Raw genomic sequence first — 18,120 nt, 5'->3', positions numbered from 1 at the left:
CTGAATTTGTCCATTCTGTCACGCAGATTGCGATGTCCCAATGTTGTGTGATGTGCATCTGCTCAGAACTATCGGTAACCATTCCGAGTTTGAGACCGAATCGAAACTATTGGAATGTGAACCCATAACCCTAACAGGGGTTGGGTGATATATTAATAGACTGAGTGAACTGGGCCAGGCCCATTACAGAGGGGTGAGAAGGTCATTACACGAGGAAGACTCCAAACCCTAAACGGGTATTCTAACACCCCCCCGCAGTCACAACTCTATCCTGTACAGATGTTGAGACTGGATCGAAAGTCTAAAAATACACTCGACGGTAACCCCTTGGTGAAGATGTCGGCGAACTGCAGCGTGGTGGGGACGCTGAGAACCCGAACGTCACCGGCAGCGACACGTTCGCGGACGAAGTGCAGGTCGATCTCCACGTGTTTCGTGCGCTGATGCTGCACGGGGTTGGTGGAGAGGTAGACCGCGCTGACGTTGTCGCAGTAGACGAGGGTGGCACGCTGGAGGGGACTGTGGAGCTCGTGGAGGAGCTGGCGCAGCCAGGAGGCCTCTGCCACGCCGTTGGCCACGGCACGGTACTCGGCCTCAGCGCTGGAGCGAGAGACGACGGGCTGACGCTTGGCGGCCCAAGAGACGAGGTTGGCGCCCAGGAACACGGCGTAACCGGAGGTGGACCGGCGCGTGTCGGGACAGCCAGCCCAGTCAGCGTCGGTGTAGACCACGAGCTCCGACGTCGGGGATGGTCGGAGGAGGAGGCCGTAGTCGAGCGAGCCGCGGAGGTAGCGCAGAATCCGCTTGAGCGCGGTGAGATGGGGCTCCCGCGGGGTGTGCATATGCAAACACACCTGCTGGACGGCGTATGCGATGTCGGGCCTGGAGAAGGTGAGGTACTGGAGCGCGCCGGTCAGGCTCCGGTAGGACGTCGCGTCGGCGACCGGAGGCCCGTCGTCCTCAGGGAGCTTCGCCTGGGTGTCGACAGGCGTGGAGCAAGGCTTGCAGTCAGACATGCCAGCCCGCTCCAGGATGTCGATGGCGTACTGGCGCTGGTGGAGGAAGAGACCCTGAGGCCGGCGTTCGGCGGTGATGCCGAGGAAGTGGTGTAGGGGCCCCAGGTCCTTCATGGCGAATTCCCGCTGAAGGGCGACGATCGTGCGGTGAAGAAGGTCGGCGGTGGATGCCGTGAGCACAATGTCGTCGACATAGAGCAGGAGGTAGACGGTGTCGTCGCCGCGCCGGTAGATGAACAGGGACGTGTCCGACTTGGCCTCGACGAAGCCGATGGAGGCCAGGTAGGAGGCGAAGCGACTGTACCATGCCCGGGGCGCCTGCTTGAGGCCGTACAGGGACCGGTTCAGCCGGCAGACCAGATCCGGACGGTCAGCGTCGACAAAGCCGGTGGGCTGGGTGCAGTAGACAGTCTCCGTCAGAGTGCCATGGAGGAAGGCATTCTTGACGTCGAGCTGGTGGATCGCCCAGTCGCGGGAGAGGGCGAGGGAGAGGACGGCGCGAACAGTGGCGAACTTGACGACGGGGCTGAAGGTCTCGTCGTAGTCCACTCCGGGGCGCTGGGTGAAGCCCCGAAGGACCCAACGGGCCTTGTAGCGGTCGAGGGAGCCGTCCGAGGTCAGCTTGTGGCGAAATAGCCACTTGCCGGTGACCACGTTGGTGCCTGGTGGACGCGGCACCAGGTCCCAGGTGTGGTTGGCCAAGAGGGCCGCGTACTCCTCCTCCATAGCACGACGCCAATGTGGGTCGGCGAGGGCAGCGCGTACGGAGGAGGGCACAGGGGATGCGTCCGGAGGAGTGCAGGTCGTATCCGCTGCGAGGACCAGCCGGTCGACGGGGCGAAGAACGCCAGCGGCGCGCCGAGTCACCATCGGGTGGACGTGCCCGGGGTCGCGGTGGATGGCGACCGGGTGGTACACTGACGACTCGGGGCGGGCCGCCGGAACGTCGGGAGCGGCGGGTGTGACCGGCTCGCGGCGGTGGTAGACGACGGCAGGGTCGGCAAAGCGGGCCGTGCTCGTCGACGGGCCCGAGTCGGCAGGCGCCGAGGTGGCGGCATGGCTGCGACGGTGGTAGACGAGCGCGGGGTCGGCGAAGCGAGTTGGGGTCGACGGGGCCGCGCGTGGCGCAGGCGTGATCGACGGGGCCGCGCGTGGCGCAGGCGGGGTCGTCGGGGCCGCGCGTGGCGCAGGCGGGGTCGTCGGGGCCGCGCGTGGCGCAGGCGGGGTCGTCGGGGCCGCGCGGGGCGCAGGCGTGAGCGACGAGGCCGCGCGTGGCGCAGGCGGGGTCGTCGGGGCCGCGCGTGGCGTGGTAGTGGGCGCGAGTTGAGGCGTCGTGGCCGCACGAGGTACGGGTAACGGCGCAAGGCGGGGCGCCGGGGGTGGGAGGGGAACCGGATCAGACTCGAGGAGTGAGTCGAGGTCGGTGGGTGGGGTGGAGCCGGCAAGGGGAAACACATCTTCGTCGAAGACGACATGACGAGAGATGATGATGCGGTGGGAGGTGAGGTCCAGGCACCGATACCCCTTGTGGTCAGGGGAGTAGCCGAGGAATAGGCAGCGAGTGGAGCGAGGAGAAAGCTTGTTGGGGGCAGTAGCGGAAATGTTAGGGTAGCAGGCACAGCCGAACACGCGCAGGTGGTCGTAGGAAGGGGCTGTGCCGTACAGGGCAAAGTGAGGTGTAGGGTGGCTCACCGCCTTCGAGGGAAGACGGTTGAGGAGATGAGTGGCAGTATGAAGGGCCTCTGCCCAGTAGGTGGCAGGGAGAGACGCCTGAAAGAGAAGGCAGCGGATCATGTTGGTGGTGGTGCGAATCATGCGCTCGGCCCGGCCGTTCTGAGCAGAGGTGTAGGGACACGAGAGACGCAACTGGACGCCGTGAGTGAGGAAGAAAGAACGAGAGGCGTTGTTGTCGAACTCGCGGCCATTGTCGCACTGCAGGGCACGGACCGGGCGCCGAAACTGGGTGGATACCCAGGCGAAGAAGTGAGTGAGGGTGGTAAACGTGTCGGACTTCAGCCGAAGGGGGAAAGTCCAAAGGAAATGGGAGTAGTCGTCCAGAATGACCAGGTAGTATTTGTAGCCGGAGAGGCTAAGGACAGGAGACGTCCAGAGATCACAGTGGACAAGATCAAAGGCCTGGACAGCCCTGGACGTGGAAGTGGAAAAAGGAAGGCGGGAGTGACGGCCAAGCTGACAAGCATGACAGAGGTGCTCAGAGGAGCCCCGAGTATAGGATATGTTAGAGTGGCCGGCAAGCTGGGACATGACGTCAGGTCCAGGGTGCCCGAGGCGACGGTGCCAAATGGCGGAGGAGGTGGTGGTAGTAGTAAGAGCATGTGATGTGGTGGTAGTAGTAAGGGCAGGAGATGAGGCTATTCTGGTGTGGGGAGTGGTGGGCAATTGAAGGGAGTAGAGGGGGCCGGAGCTATCACAGCGAGCGAGCACAGCACGTGTGGGAAGGTGGTGTATGGTGAGACCCCAGGGGTCGAACTCCATAGAGCACTGGTTGTCACTAGTGAAGCGACGAACCGAGAGGAGGGGATGAGTCAGTCCAGGAGCAACAAGGACGTCGTTAAGGCAGAATTGTCCTGGAAGAACCGATGCACCTACTGAGGTGACCGGGAGGGTGGAACCGTTGCCAACGACGATGGAGGAAGGATGTGAGGGGTGCGGTGGATGGGAGTGGAGTAACGAACTAGTTGTGGGGGTAGTGTGGAAGGAGGCCCCGGAGTCAACCACCCAATCGGTGGAGGGAGGAGGAGGTGGTGGTGGCGAAGGTACGGTGTGAGCGGAGAGGGCTAAAGAAGGTGCCCCGATATAGGTGCTAGGGAGGGAGGGAGATGACACGGGCTCAACCGCTAGGGAGGCGATTGCAGCACACGGGAAGACTAGCGGTCCAGGCACGTGACGACCCGCCTGAGGGTGGATCTCGACGCAGTCCTGAAGAATAAGGTTCCAGACAGGATCGAAGGACACGAACAGGCCCCGGATGAGCTGGTCGTTGTGGAGGAGGGCACGCACAGTTACAGGAGCGACGGGCGAGGGAAAGCTCATGTACAGCGGGGGTGACGCCATGGAATGGGTGGGGGTGGGGACAACACTGGTAGGAGAGGCGCAGCTGCGCGAGTAGCGAGGAATTGGCCGTCCAGAAGGGCGCACGCTGCCAGTAGGAACGAGTCGGGCGGTTTGGCTGGGAGTTGGGGCCGACAGCGCCAGACGACAAGTGAAGAGGAGGTGGCAGGGAGAAGCCGGCCGGGACGGATCCGGTGGCGCTGGCGCGGAAGGAGACAGATCGGGGCAGGCGCGACGGGAGGGGGTCCGGCGGCGCGGGCGCGACAGGACGGGGCGCGCACGGCACTGACGGCTGGAGAAGACGGCACAGGTGCGCGGTCCGGTAGGAGCAGAGGGAGGCGGCCGGCGCAGACAGGAGTTGGCCAACGGCGGGTTGAAGGCCGGTGGCTGGAAGCCCCAGCGCGCCGAGAATCGCGTCCACCACGCAGTGCAGCAGCACGTCGAAGTCAGAGTGAGCCGCGCAGTCGCGGACGTGGGGGATGTTGATGCCGCCGATGATGAGCGGGAGGTCGGACTCCAGGCGGTGGAGGTCGAAGCCGTGGCCCACGCGGGACGATAGCGCGGGTGGCTTTGGCGCCGCGGGCTGGTGCTCCGCCTGGACGGTGGCCGTGGCTGCCGGGGACGGCCTCGGCCGGAGCCGCAGGGATGGCTGGGCGGATGGAGGGCAGAGCCCGCGCGGTGGGGATGGGGGAGGGAGTCCGGCGGCTGGGAAGGAGAGGGGAGAGGGGAAGCCGGCGGCTGGCGGCTGGGAGGGAGGAGGCTGGAAAAAAAAACCTAATCTGATACCATATTGGAATGTGAACCCATAACCCTAACAGGGGTTGGGTGATATATTAATAGACTGAGTGAACTGGGCCAGGCCCATTACAGAGGGGTGAGAAGGTCATTACACGAGGAAGACTCCAAACCCTAAACGGGTATTCTAACAGAAACTCGAGGTTGGTGTTGTGATGGGTGCAATCAAACACCTGTTTGATGGACATTACTGAGCTTATAACCAGAACATGATGCAAACATAACAAAGCTTTTTTTGATAAGGGCCACTTAACAAGTTCAAGCACATAGAAATGTATTTTCCAAGTTCCTTGATCTAAATGGTATTCATTGACAAGTTTAGATGGCACACATGTATTTTACTCTATTCAGAACTTATTTCTCATAAAGGGGTGTGATTTAGCAAAACATAAGAGGAGACTTGAAAGCAATATTCTTTTTCACTCAATTTTAGTTCCCACTGATCTAAGTTCATGCTCAGCAAAGCGTCAATATGGTAGTATAAAACAATATTATATACTATAGACTGCATTTGTTTACATGGTGGAGTTTGAAATAGGGTGAATAGAAAGGTTGTTGGAGACAACCTTAACAAATCCCAAATATATGCTTAATTTTGGGAGGGGACGCCGCCTACTGTTGTTGTATTGTCTAACATTGCAACCACTTGCCACTCAGTATTAGGCCTAAAAAAACTCAAACTCGCCGGCTTGGGCTCGTAGCGGCTTGGCTCGACGCTCAAAATAAACTCGAGCGGAGCCTGTTTTTGTGGGCCGAGAAAAGAACGAGTCATCTCGACTCGACTCGGTTCAACGCTTAGAACGGGCCTGAGCCGAGGCTGTTTTGTGGCTCGAAAAAAGAGCGAGTTGGCTCGTGGCTTGACCCAACAATAATTTATTACATAAAATCCAAATTACCATATAGGGTGTGTTTGCAGACATGGCTCAGCGGTCGGGCTGCGCTCTCGGGATGCAACTCCCGTGTTTGTGTTGCCTGGCCAGCTTGGGAGCCTGGCTCTACGCGTGCAAAACTGGATTCTCAGCCTGGCTCCACAGAAACGAGTTCAAGGTCTGTTTACTGGGGGCCGGGCTGCTCGTGGCGTAAGAATAAATGATTTTAGGTAGTTCTGACCTCTTAGCCTAGCTGCCTACTGGTTGGCAAACTAGCAAACATCAGCTCGCCTAGACCGTATAAGTGCACAAACAAGGTGAATTGGCAGTAGCTAGGACAGGCTAGTCTCAGACTAGACCAGTTGGACGGACCGAGGTGGCCAAGTACAGGGTCACAAACACGACCATAGTGTTAGTTTATCATATTTGAGATTACTGTATAAAATTATTTTCTTTTCTATATTATATTAGTAATATATTTATTTTTGTAATTGAAAGTATGTTACTTAAAATATTTTGACATTTTATAATATAATTTTGAGGTCGAGTTCACACTTATGCCCAGGCTCGTTGGCTCGACGAGTCGACTTGTGAGCCAAGCCGAGCCTGCCTTTTAGGCTCGCTCGACTCAACTTGCTGCCATCCCTACTCAATACTATGATATGATTTTGTTTGTTTTGGCTTCTGGTCAGATTCTAGCCATTAGAATATACTTCTGCCAGCCAAACACTTTGCTTCTCAGTCCGTTTCTGTGAAAACTGTTTCTTTAAAAATCGTCTAAATCAACCTGAATGCAAAAATCGTCGAGTTGTCATGACGTAAGAAATTTGTCGTTTTAAAACCCTAAATTGACCCATTTATCTTATTCCGCACGCAAACGTCGCGATATCCAGATTATTGTGACAACTAGATTATCAAAACACTGAGATCGTCAAGCTATTCATGAAAAAAGTTGTCCCAAACAGCACATAGTTTTTCAGACAGAGAACAACCAAAGCCTGCACCTTAGGCCCTATCTGGGAACACAATTTTTTTTTAAAAATATGGTAGTATACTTTACTCGTGTCATTACTGTAGTTTAAAATATTTTAGTTTTCGAATACTACAATATACAATACATCAAGTTGTTTGAGGAAAACTTTGGTTGAGACCAATTGGCTAGAGTGGGACTGAGCATCAACGCTCTCTTTACACAAAAAAACTTTGGTTGGGACTAAAATTTCCAAAACTACAAAACAAGTGCAGTATTAAAAATACTATAATTTAGTATATAGAGATTTCAGATGAGTTTTAAACACCAAAAATATATAATACTACATTATTACTCAATACCTTCAATACTGCAAAAAATACTTTGTTCCCAAATACCCTAAGACAACCTTCATGAAGCGTGAGGCGATTTGGCTCAGCATGGCCGTCGGCCGGCTTCATTCGAAATGGAAAGAACAAGTTAACAAGCTGCCACCGGTAGGCGAGGTGGGAGTGCCGAACGTGCCGGGCTGCCGGCCACCAAATGGCCCCCACGTCTCTGCCACCGAGGAAAAATACCGAGGATACATAAAATATTATGATTAAGGGTCTCTTGATGAATCTGTAAGAGGTCAAGTGAAAAAATTCAAAAGACTTCACAATTTATATTTATATTATCTCTTAATTATATTTATGATAACACTCAGAGTTATATCATAGAGACTTTAGTTATATTTTATATTTGAAAAATCGATCTAAAGACTAAGGTTTACATGTCCTTAGAGCATGTATAACTATTAAATGAATGGTCTTTGAGAGGTCTTTAGAGGTTAAGTGAGAAAAAAATCAAGAGACGGTTATTCACGACCTTTGATGCATATTGTTTTTTAACTGTATCAATGATATAAGAGCTCGAAGTTGTATCATGTAATCTTTTAGCTGTCTTTTGTACCTAAAAAACCGTTCTAAGGGTTCTAGGGGGGTGTTTGGTTAGAGCGACTAAAGATTAGTCTCTAGTTTTTAGTCCCATTTAGTCCCTTTTTTACCAAACACTAGGACTAAAATATGGACTAAAATGATTTAGTCTTTAGTCCTTCACATAGGTGCTAAAAGAGACTAAAAGCCCACATATGAGTGTATTCCAATAGCATTTGAGTCTATTTAGTCCCTAGAACCAAACAAGTAGGGACTAAAGTTTAGTCCTAGAACTAAAGTTTAGTCCTAAGACTAATTGAAACCAAACATGGCTTAGGATGTACATGTTCTTAGGCAGGTGACTGCCAAAGCGTCACGAGCGCAAGTTGTGTGGATGTCGGTGTCGTCGTATACTGTAAGTATGGTTCGACTGGTTAGATTGTCTCTAAGACCGTCTCTAACAGTTCACTCATATGTTTATCCAAAACACTGTTTTGCGCCGTAGATTGCACTGTTTACTGAGTAAAAGTTTGAAATGGACAATGAAGATAGTTAAGCAAGATAGGCTAACAATTTTAATTATCTACATTTTATTTCAAGCTTTACTCAAACGATGAAGTTTACAGTATAAATATTGTAAGATAATATTTTGCACGACTAATAATAATGTGTTGACTTTGTTACCGTAACTCATCCCATACGAAGTTACGAACAACGTTGGAGTGTACTCAAGCATCTACCCATTCTGGGTATGATACCGCATCATTGCAGTAATCATCTGAAGGCGTTCACTTCACGATGATAGAGATTCTACTTGATGACATACTGATTATGAAACTCAAACCTACTTCGTTGAAGCATAGTATTCACGAGTTTATTTTGTTAACCGCGTTTTTTCTTGCAAAAACCAATAGAATTAAATCTAACCCGATTTTTCGAGGAAAAGAAAACAGAGTGGAGAAAAATAAAGAACGGCGTCGCTCTTGCGGCCCCTACTAGAGATAGCCAGATGGGCCGGGTTAGTCGGGCCGGCCCGAGGCCCGGCACGATTTGGCGTGCCTGAGCCCGGCACGGCACGATAGGATTCGGTCTAGTGCCGGCCCGGCACGGCCCGTTTAAAACGGAAAGCCCGATAGGCCCGACTAGCTATTCCTACTTCCTAAGACCCGAAGTTCGTAACCCTAACCCTAACCCCAGTCGCGCACTCGTCTCGTTCTCTCCGTCTCCGCTGTCCGCTCCGCCCTCGCCCAGTCGCCGCCTCGCCCCGTCGGTTCCCTCGTGGGTGCTCGCCTCCCCGGCCGTCGGTTCCCTCGCGGTGCCCGCCTCGGTTCCCTCGCGGTGCTCGCACCCGGTTCCCCGTCGACCGTCGCCTCGCACCCAGTTCCGTCGACGTCGAGGCGTCGGCCGTCGCGCGCCGTGCTTCCTAGAATCCTGGATGCCCCGTCCTCGGCACGTCGCCGGTAACAGAATCTTGTATCCCCATTCCCTAGCGCTTCCCCCTCTGCTATGGACTCCGGTGTACTAGATCTGTGGATCTGCCTCTCCTCTGTCTTATCCATCACCGATGGTCTGCAGATCTGGTAAGGTAAAGCTTCACACACACCTCCTCTCCCTATTTGGCCATCTATATCGTGCGCTTGTGCTCATAGTCTCTCTGTTCTTCTATCTGGCTCTATCTCTGTGTCTCTGGATCTGCTGTCGCTGGATCTTCTCTATCGCCGACGGAACTGGTGCTCCGGCCTAATCGGCTAAGGTATGAACTCGCTAAACCCTAATCCCCCTCTGTTTTTGCTTCTTTAACCCTAACCCCCCCTAATCCCCCTATGTCTTTGCTTCTTTGCAGGTCGAGGTTGTGGCCGTGAGGGACCAGGTGCCGGCGATGGAGCATAGGTATGATCCTACCTCCATTAATCATGATTTGGTGTTGATGGGTCAAACCCCAGACGATGTGGACGACGTGCACGATGGTTTGGAGGATCTCTTTGGTTCCACTGCCCCTACCCCTAACCACGAGGCGAGTCGAGCACCACGAGGGAACCGACGGCCGGCGAGGCGAGCACCCACGAGGGAACCGACGGGGCGAGGCGGTGAAAGGGAATTAGGCTTACACCTATTTCCTAAATGATTTTGGTGGTTGAATTGCCCAACACAAATAAATTGGACTAACTAGTTTGCTCTAGTGTATAAGTTATACAGGTGCCAAAGGTTCACACTTAGCCAATAAAAAGACCAAGAATTGAGTTCAACAAAGAGAGCAAGGGATAACCGAAGCCACCTCTGGTCTGGCGCACCGGACTGTCCGGTGTGCCACCGGACAGTGTCCGGTGCACCAGGGGACTTCACGCTGAACTCTTCACCTTCGGGAATATCCAGAGCCGCTTCGCTATAATTCACCGGACTGTCCGGTGCCCCAAGGAAGTACGACTCTGAAACTCGCCAGCTTCGGGAATTTGCTCCGCTATAATTCACCAGACATGTCCGGTGTACACCGGACTGTCCGGTGAGCCAGCGAGGCAACGACTACTTCGCGCCAACGGTCACCTGCAGAAGCATTAAATGCGCGCCAGAGCGCGCAGAAGTCAGGCACGCGCAAAGTGGCGCACCGGACACTCTACAGTGCATGTCTGGTGTGCCACCGGACATCCAGGCGGGCCCAGCAGTCAGAGCTCCAACGGTCGGAACCCAACGGCCTTGGTAACGTGGCTGGCGCACCGGACATGTCCGGTGCACCATGCGACAGACAGCCCCACCAAACGGCTAGTTTGGTGGTTGGGGCTATAAATACCCCCAACTACCCCACATTCAAGTCATCCAAGTTTTCCTACTTCAACTACTTACAAGAGCTCTAGCATTCAATTCTAGACACACCCAAGTGATCAAATCCTCTCCAAACTCCACACAACGCCCTAGTGATTAGAGAGAGAGAGATTTGCTTGTGTTCTTTCGAGCTCTTGCGCTTGGATTGCTTTCTTCTTTCTTGATTCTTTATTGCGATCAAACTCACTTGTAATTGAGGCAAGAGACACCAATCTTGTGGTGATCCTTGTGGGAACTTTGTGTTCCAAGTGATTGAGAAGAAAAGCTCACTCGGTCCGAGGGACCGTTTGAGAGAGGGAAAGGGTTGAAAGAGACCCGGTCTTTGTGACCACCTCAACGGGGAGTAGGTTTGCAAGAACCGAACCTCGGTAAAACAAATCCACGTGTCTCACTCCTTATTCGCTTGCGATTTGTTTTGCACCCTCTCTCGTGGACTCGATTTTATTTCTAACGCTAACCCGGCTTGTAGTTGTGATCATTTTTGAGAATTTCAGTTTCGCCCTATTCACCCCCCCTCTAGGCGACTTTCAATTGGTATCAGAGCCCGGTGCTTCATTAGAGCTTAACCGCTCGAAGTGATGTCGGGAGAACTCGCCAAGAAGGAGATGGAGACCGGCGACAAGCCCGCTACAAGCCACGGGAAGGCTTCATCGGAAGAGTCCCGCAACAAGGAGAAGAAGAAAGAAAAGAAGAAGGAAAAGAAGACTTCTTCTCACAAGTCGCATCGGAGTGGCGACAAAATAAAGAAGATGAGGAAGGTGGTCTACTATGAGACCGACACTTCATCACCTTCTACCTCCGGCTCCGACGCGCCCTCCATAACTTCTAAGCGCCATGAGCGCAAGAAGTTTAGTAAGATCCCCTTACATTATCCTCGTACTTCTAGACATACTCCATTACTTTCCGTTCCATTAGGCAAACCGCCAACCTTTGACGGTGAAGATTATGCTAGGTGGAGTGATTTAATGAAATTTCATCTAACCTCACTCCACAAAAGTATATGGAATGTTGTTGAGTTTGGAGCACAGGTACCATCCATAGGAGATGAGGATTATGATGAGGACGAGGTGGCCCAAATCGAGCACTTCAACTCCCAAGCCACAACAATACTCCTCGCCTCTCTAAGTAGGGAGGAGTACAACAAGGTGCAAGGATTAAAGAGCGCCAAAGAAGTTTGGGACGTGCTCAAGACCGCGCACGAGGGTGATGAACTCACCAAAATCACCAAGCGGGAAACGATCGAGGGGGAGCTCGGTCGCTTCCGTCTACGCCAAGGGGAGGAGCCACAAGACATGTACAACCGGCTCAAAACCTTGGTGAATCAAGTGCGCAACCTCGGGAGCAAAAGGTGGGATGACCACGAGGTGGTTAAGGTTATTCTAAGATCTCTTATTTTCCTTAACCCTACTCAAGTACAATTAATTCGTGGTAATCCAAGATATACACTGATGACTCCCGAGAAAGTAATCGGAAATTTTGTGAGCTTTGAATTTATAATTAAGGGCTCACGAAAGATCAACGAACTTGACGGCCCCTCCACGTCCGAAACACAACCGGTCGCATTTAAGGCGACAGAAGAGAAGGAGGAATTTACACCAAGTAGACAACCAATCGACGCCTCCAAGCTCGACAACGAGGAAATGGCGCTCGTCATCAAAAGCTTTCGCCAAATCCTCAAGCAAAGGAGGGGGAAAGATTACAAGCCTCGCTCCAAGAAGGTTTGCTACAAGTGTGGTAAGCCCGGCCACTTTATTGCAAAATGTCCTATTTCTAGTGACAGTGACAGGGGCGATGACAAGAAGGGGAGAAAAAAGGAGAAGAAGAGATACTACAAGAAGGGCGGCGATGCCCATGTTTATCGGGAGTGGGACTCCGACGAAAGCTCTAGCGACTCCTCCGACGACGAGGACGCCGCCAACATCGCCGTCACCAAGGGACTTCTCTTCCCCAACGTCGGCCACAAGTGCCTCATGGCAAAGGAACGGCAAAAAGAAGAAGGTTAAATCTAAATCCTCCACTAGATATGAATCTTCTAGTGATGAAAATGCTAGTGATGAGGAAGATAACTTGCGTACTCTTTTTGCCAACTTAAACATGCAACAAAAGGAGAAATTAAATGAATTAATTAGTGCCATCCATGAGAAGGATGATCTCTTGGACTCCCAAGAGGACTTTCTTATTAAAGAAAATAAGAAGCATGTTAAGGTCAAAAATGCTTACGCTCTAGAAGTAGAAAAATGTGAAAAACTTTCTAGTGAGCTAAGCTCTTGCCATGAAACTATTGACAACCTTAGAAATAAAAATGCCAATTTGTTAACTAAGGTTGATTCTATTGCTTGTAATGTTTCAATTCCAAATCTTAGAAATAATAATGATGATATGCTTGCTAAGATTGAAGAATTAAACATTTCTCTTGCTAGCCTTAGAAATGAAAATGAAAAATTGCTTGCTAAGGCTAAAGATTTTGATGTTTGCAATGCTACTATTTCCGATCTTAGAGATAAAAATGATATATTGCGTTCTAAGATTGTTGAACTAAAATCTTGCAAACCATCTACATCTACCATTGAGCACACTACTATTTGCACTAGATGTAGAGATGCTAACATTGATGCTATACATGATCACATGGCTTTAATTAAACAACAAAATGACCATATAGCAAAATTAGATGCTAAAATTGCCGAGCATAACTTAGAAAATGAAAAATTTAAATTTGCTAGAAGTATGCTCTATAATGGGAGACGCCCTGGCATCAAGGATGGCATTGGCTTCCAACAGGGAGGCAATGTTAAACTTAGTGCCCCCCTAAGAAATTATCCAACTTTGTTAAGTGCAAGGCTCCCATGCCTCAGGATAATGAGGGTTACATTTTATACCCTGCCGGTTATCCTGAGGACAAAATTAAAAGAATTCATTCTAGGAAGTCTCACTTTGGCCCTAACCATACTTTCATGTATAAGGGTGAGACATCTAGCTCTAGGCAACCAACCCATGCTAAGTTGCCTGAAAGGAAAATTCATAATGCATCAAATGAACATAATTTTTCATTTAAAACCTTTGATGCATCTTATGTTCTAACTAACAAATCCGGCAAGGTAGTTGCCAAATATGTTGGGGGCAAGCACAAGGGGTCAAAGACTTGTGTTTGGGTACCTAAAGTTCTTGTGTCTAATGCCAAAGGACCCAAAACCATTTGGGTACCTAAAGTCAAGAACTAAACTTGTTTTGTAGGTTTATGCATCCGGGGGCTCAAGTTGGATTATCGACAGCGGGTGCACAAACCACATGACAGGGGAGAAGAAAATGTTCTCCTATGAGAAAAACCAAGATCCCCAACGAGCTATCACATTCGGGGATGGAAATCAAGGTTTGGTCAAAGGATTGGGTAAAATTGCTATATCTCCTGACCATTCTATTTCCAATGTTTTTCTTGTAGATTCTTTAGATTACAATTTGCTTTCTGTATCTCAATTATGTCAAATGGGCTACAACTGTCTATTCACTGATGTAGGTGTCACTGTCTTTAGAAGAAGTGATGATTCAATAGCATTTAAGGGAGTGTTAGAGGGTCAGCTATACTTGGTAGATTTTGATATAGCTGAACTCGACACTTGCTTAATTGCTAAGACTAACATGGACTGGCTCTGGCACCGCCGACTAGCACATGTTGGGATGAAGAATCTTCACAAGCTTCTAAAGGGAGAGCACATTTTAGGATTAACAAATGTTCATTTGAGAAAGTTAGGATTTGTAGCGCATGCCAAGCAGGGAAGCAAGTTGGTGCTCACCATCCACATAAAAACATCATGACGACTGACAGGCCACTAGAGCTCCTACACATGGATCTATTCAGCCCGATAGCTTACATAAGCATCGGCGGGAGTAAGTACTGTCTAGTTATTGTGGATGATTATTCTCGCTTCACTTGGGTGTTCTTTTTGCAGGAAAAATCTCATACCCAAGAAACCTTAAAGGGATTCTTGAGACGAGCTCAAAATGAGTTCGGCTTGAGGATCAAGAAAATTAGAAGCGACAATGGGACGGAGTTCAAGAACTCTCAAATTGAAGGCTTCCTTGAGGAGGAGGGCATCAAGCATGAGTTCTCTTCTCCCTACACGCCACAACAAAATGGTGTAGTGGAGAGGAAGAATAGAACTCTATTGGACATGGCAAGAACCATGCTTGATGAATACAAGACTTCGGATCGGTTTTGGGCCGAGGCGGTCAACACCGCCTGCTACGCCATCAACCAGTTATATCTACACCGAATCCTCAAGAAGACATCTTATGAACTCCTAACCGATAAAAGCCCAACATTTCATATTTTAGAGTCTTTGGTAGCAAATGCTTTATACTTATTAAAAGAGGTAGAAAATCTAAATTTGCTCCTAAGACTGTAGAAGGCTTTTTACTAGGATATGATTCAAACACAAGGGCATATAGAGTCTTTAACAAGTCCTCTGTACAAGTTGAAGTTTCTTGTGACGTTGTGTTTGATGAGACTAATGGCTCTCAAGTAGAGCAAGTTGATCTTGATGAGATAGGTATTGAAGAGGCACCGTGCATCGCGCTAAGGAACATGTCCATTGGGGATGTGTGTCCTAAGGAATCCGAACAGCCTCCAAATGCACAAGATCAACCATCCTCCTCCACGCAAGCATCTCCACCAACTCAAAATGAGGATGAGGCTCAAGTTGATGAAGGAGACGATCAAGCAAATGAGCCACCTCAAGATGACGACAATGATCAAGGGGGAGATGCAAATGAGCAAGACAAGGAGGATGAAGAACCAAGGCCGCCACACCCAACACCAAGCAGTCCAACGAGATCACCCCGTCGACACCATCCTCGACGACATTCATAAGGGGGTAACCACTAGATCTCGTGTTGCACATTTTTGTGAGCATTACTCTTTTGTTTCCTCTATTGAGCCACACAGGGTAGAGGAAGCACTACAAGATTCGGATTGGGTGGTGGCGATGCAAGAGTTGCTCAACAACTTCACTAGGAATGAGGTATGGCATCTAGTTCCACGTCCTAATCAAAATGTTGTAGGAACCAAATGGGTCTTCCGCAACAAGCAAGATGAGCATGGTGTGGTGACAAGGAACAAAGCCCGACTTGTGGCCAAAGGATACTCCCAAGTTGAAGGTTTGGATTTCGGTGAAACCTATGCACCCGTAGCTAGGCTTGAGTCAATTCGCATATATATTATTAGCCTATGCTACTTACCATGGCTTCAAGCTTTATCAAATGGACGTGAAGAGTGCCTTCCTCAATGGACCAATCAAGGAAGAGGTCTATGTTGAGCAACCTCCCGACTTTGAAGATAGTGAGTACCCTAACCATGTGTATAAGCTCTCTAAGGCGCTTTATGGGCTCAAGCAAGCCCCAAGAGCATGGTATGAATGCCTTAGAGATTTCCTTATTTCAAATGGATTCAAAGTCGGAAAGGCCGACCCTACACTCTTTACCAAAACACTTGAAAATGACTTGTTTGTATGCCAAATTTATGTTTATGATATTATATTTGGGTCTACTAACGAGTCTACATGTGAAGAATTTAGTAGGATCATGACACAAAAATTCGAGATGTCTATGATGGGGGAGTTGAAGTATTTCTTAGGATTTCAAGTAAAGCAACTCCAAGAGGGCACCTTCCTAAGCCAAACGAAGTACACTCAAGATATTCTAAGCAAGTTTGGGATGAAGGATGCCAAGCCCATCAAGACACCCATGGGAACCAATGGGCATCTCGACCTCGACGAGGGAGGTAAATCCGTCGATCAAAAGGTATACCGGTCGATGATTGGGTCTTTACTCTACTTATGTGCATCTCGACCGGATATTATGCTTTTCGTATGCATGTGTGCAAGATTCCAAGCCGACCCTAAGGAAGCTCACCTTATGGCCGTAAAACGAATCTTGAGATACTTAGTTTATACTCCTAAGTTTGGGATTTGGTATCCTAGGGGATCCACATTTGATTTACTTGGTTATTCCGATGCCGATTGGGCGGGTTGTAAAATCAATAGAAAGAGCACATCAGGGACTTGCCAGTTCTTGGGAAGATCCTTGGTGTCTTGGGCTTCAAAGAAGCAAAATTCCGTAGCTCTTTCTACCGCCGAAGCCGAGTACATTGCCGCAGGCCATTGTTGCGCGCAACTACTTTGGATGAGGCAAACCCTTAGGGACTATGGTTACAAATTAACCAAAGTTCCTCTTCTATGTGATAATGAGAGTGCAATCCGCATGGCGGATAATCCCGTTGAGCATAGCCGCACTAAACACATAGCCATTCGGTATCACTTTTTAAGGATCACCAACAAAAGGGAGATATCGAGATTTCATACATTAATACTAAAGATCAATTAGCCGATATCTTTATCAAGCCACTTGATGAACAAACTTTTAACAAACTTAGGCATGAGCTAAATATCCTTGATTCTAGGAACTTTTTTTGTTGATTTGCACACATAGCTCATTTATATACCTTTGATCATGTATCTTTCATATGCTATGACTAATGTGTTTTCAAGTCTATTTCAAACCAAGTCATAGGTGTATTGAAAGGAAATTGAAGTCTTCAGCGAAGACAAAGGCTTCCACTCCGCAACTCATCCTTCGCCATCACTCCGAGCAACACTCCGTCTTTGGTATAATCTTCACTCATTTATTTATGACCAAAGGGGGAGAAAGTATTTCTAAGGGCTCTAATGACTCCGTTTTTGGCGATTCATGCCAAAGGGGGAGAGAGTATTAGCCCAAAGCAAAAGGACCGCACCACCACCTAATTTTAAAAGAGTTTTTCAATTGGTATGATTCTCAATTGATAAATTTCAAATTGGTATCTTATTGTGTTCAAAAGGGGAGAAAAGTAGTATTTCAAAATTGATATATCAAAACCCTCTTTAACACTAAGAGGAGAATTTCATTTAGAGGGAGTTTTGTTTAGTCAAAGGAAAAGCATTTGAAACAGGGGGGAGAAAATTTCAAATCTTGAAAATGCTTCGCAAAATCCTATTCATTTACCTTTGACTTTTTGCAAAAGAACTTTGAAGAGGATTTACAAAAGAATTTGCAAAAACAAAACATGTGGTGCAAGCGTGGTCCAAAATGTCAAAAATTGAAGAAAACAATCCATGCATATCTTATAAGTATTTATATTGGCTCAATTCAAAGCAACCTTTGCACTTACATTATGCAAGCTAGTTCAATTATGCACTTCTATATTTGCTTTGGTTTGTGTTGGCATCAATCACCAAAAAGGGGAGATTGAAAGGGAATTAGGCTTACACCTATTTCCTAAATGATTTTGGTGGTTGAATTACCCAACACAAATAAATTGGACTAACTAGTTTGCTCTAGTGTATAAGTTATACAGGTGCCAAAGGTTCACACTTAGCCAATAAAAAGACCAAGAATTGGGTTCAACAAAGAGAGCAAGGGATAACCGAAGGCACCTCTGGTCTGGCGCACCGGACTGTCCGGTGTGCCACCGGACAGTGTCCGGTGCACCACCGGACAGTGTCCGGTGCATCAGGGGACTTCACGCTGAACTCTTCACCTTCGGGAATATCCAGAGCCGCTTCGCTATAATTCACCGGACTGTCCGGTGCCCCAAGGAAGTACGACTCTGAAACTCGCCAGCTTCGGGAATTTGC

Source organism: Zea mays, chromosome 8 (genome assembly GCF_902167145.1).
Source record: "Zea mays cultivar B73 chromosome 8, Zm-B73-REFERENCE-NAM-5.0, whole genome shotgun sequence".
Lineage (NCBI taxonomy): Eukaryota > Viridiplantae > Streptophyta > Magnoliopsida > Poales > Poaceae > Zea > Zea mays.
This window is presented reverse-complemented; position numbering follows the sequence as displayed.